This window comes from Panthera uncia, assembly GCF_023721935.1.
Source record: "Panthera uncia isolate 11264 chromosome C1 unlocalized genomic scaffold, Puncia_PCG_1.0 HiC_scaffold_4, whole genome shotgun sequence".
NCBI lineage: Eukaryota > Metazoa > Chordata > Mammalia > Carnivora > Felidae > Panthera > Panthera uncia.
This window is the reverse complement of record NW_026057585.1, coordinates 3,440,231-3,442,842: the sequence shown is the minus strand read 5'-3', so window position 1 is coordinate 3,442,842 and position 2,612 is coordinate 3,440,231. Positions and strand designations below refer to the sequence as shown.

Genomic DNA, 2,612 nt, shown 5'->3' with positions numbered 1-2,612 from the left:
AAGCTTACAAAAGAAACTGAAGAAGATGAAGAAGAAGAAGAAGAAGATACTCTGGGTACTGGAAATGTTCTTTATTTGGATCTTGATTGTGGTTATGTGAGGTAACCATATTTGACATTGTTAATTAACCCCACTAAACTGTATACTTCAAAATGAGTGCTTTTATTATATGTAAAATGAATATATAATATACATTATATCCTAGGGGCACCTCATTGGTTTAGTTTGTAGAGCATGTGACTCTTGATCTTGGGTCATGAGTTCAACCCCCACGTTGGGCCTAGAGCTTATTTATATATATACATGTGTGTGTATACATACACACATACACACATATATGTATTATCGTATATAATACATATGATGCCTCAATATATGATATATAAATAAATTATATATAACAAATAAATAATACATATTATCCCCGATATATAATATATATTTTACCCCAATACATAAGTAAATCATATATATTTATAATATATATAATATTACATATTGTACCCCTATGAAGCTGATTTCAAAAGTATATGCCTTACCGTGGGTTGTAGAGCTGTACATAATCTAGTTCCTGCCTCTGTCTCTAGCCTAATCTCATACCAGCTCTCCACCTAGCTCATTGTCTTCTCTTCAGCCACAAGGGGTCTCCCTTCTTCAACAAAGCATGACCTTTCCTGTGGCCAGGCTTTTGCACTTGCTGCTGCTTTAACCCAAAGTACTTGCCCCTAGCTCTTTTTATGTCTGGCTCATTCTCATTCTAAAGATCTTCCTTCAAATGTTCCTTCCTCAAAAACCTGTTCTTGCTGGTTTAATATAACCACGCCTTACCCTAACCCACTCCCCTTTTCACTTGGCTTAGTTTTCACAACCTAGTGAAGGTGTTATCTTCCAAATACGACCAGGGACGTTTGAGTGGCTCAGTTGGTTGAACATCAGACTCTTGGTTGCAGCTCGGGTCATGATCCCAGGATCATGGGATCAATTATCTCTCTCTCTCTCTCTGCCCCTCTCCCCTGCTCATGCACTGTCTCTAAAAAAGAAACAAACAAAACAGTTTTTGAGATTCTGTTAACAATAATTTTACGTTTTAATTCAAATTAGTATTCCATTGTATAAATATCCCACAATATGTTTATCCATTCACTTTGTTGATAGAAATTTGGGTCATTTCCAGTTGGGTCTACTATGAAAAAAACTGCTATAAACATTTGTGTATAAGTATTCCATGGACATCTTTTTCATTTCTCTTGCAATACTCCCACTCAGAAAAGAAGGATATCTGCAAAGTCTCATGTTACAGCCCACTCTTAATTATTTTATTCTGAACTACCAAGCACTTCAGGTGGGGGAAGACTACTTAGCTTTAAATGGTATCAAACAAATTATAATATTTAGATATGCAAGAGCTATCCCTGATGGAAATGGTGAGAGAAGAGAGAGAAATTCATACATTTAGTACTTCTTTCTAAAAGTATGACCTCACTATTTTATTTGTTGTATGGCAGAATAAACAAGCATTTTAAATACCAGTTTGAAAGGCATATTCTATATGAATATCTACCAAAATATGGATAAATTAGAGTGTATTCATATAATGCACTATTAAGCAGGATGTGCACAAGCTAGAGCTACATGCGTCAACATGGATAAGGCTTTTTAAAAAATAGTTCGACTTTTTATTGAACAGGTTACAGAAGAGGCTTGGCCAGAGAAACCAAAGCATACGTCATCATCAGACTCCTCTGATTCTTCTTTCTTTGCTTCCACTTTCTTCTCCTAGGTGGCGGCAGGGCAGCCCTGGTGGAGGGAGCAGGACCTTTTGCTGGTGCAGCATCAGCTGCTGGGGCAGGTTGACCAGCCCCTACATAGAGGATGAGGCCCCAGTGTTGATACTGGCCAGGGCCTTTGCAAGCAAGCCTGGCCAGAAAGGTTCAACATTTACACCTGCTGCCTTAATGAGGGCATTGATCTTGGCCTCTGTGACCATCACATCATAGCCGTGCATGATGAGGGTCAAGTAGGTGCAGGTGAGCTCTGAGAGGGAGGCCATGGTGCGGGTGAGGGCTGAGCAGAATCAAGTGAGGGCCTCACCCCAGTGCGTCCTTCGATTCCCTGGAAGGATTGAGCACCTTAACAGCAGCTGGGGAAAAAGCAACATGGGTAAATCTTATAGGGGAATCATCTTATAGTTTAGGTTCATCATATATTTAGTCATCAATGATATATATGTTGTCTACTTTTCATTAAGGGAGGGAGACATCCATAGGCCCCTAACTAAGGAGTAGCCCTGTACAGTCATGTTATATCATCCCTCCCACTGCACTCCCACACACATATTTTGGACAATAGATACATGTCTGACCCATGAGCAGCCAATCCATAATTAAAGCTAATACATACAAACTCCATGCTCAATACAATTAAAACAAACACATGCAATCTGTGCTCAATAAATTCCATGCTCGACATGAATGGAGGTAATAACAAATTCTGTCTTCAGAAGCTTCTCAGGGTAGGTATATCTAAACGGGGCCCTGAACAAGGAAGAAGAAAAGAAGCATATGGAAATATGACTGAGACTAAAAGTGAAACTTACTGACTCACATCACTAA

General features: G+C 39.0%; 1 pseudogene; it reads right to left on the bottom strand.

Moving 5' to 3' along the window:
• Positions 1–1,656: 1,656 nt before the first annotated feature.
• Positions 1,657–2,050, bottom strand: LOC125913335 (60S acidic ribosomal protein P1-like; annotated as a pseudogene).
• Between the last annotated feature and the right edge of the window lie 562 nt (positions 2,051–2,612).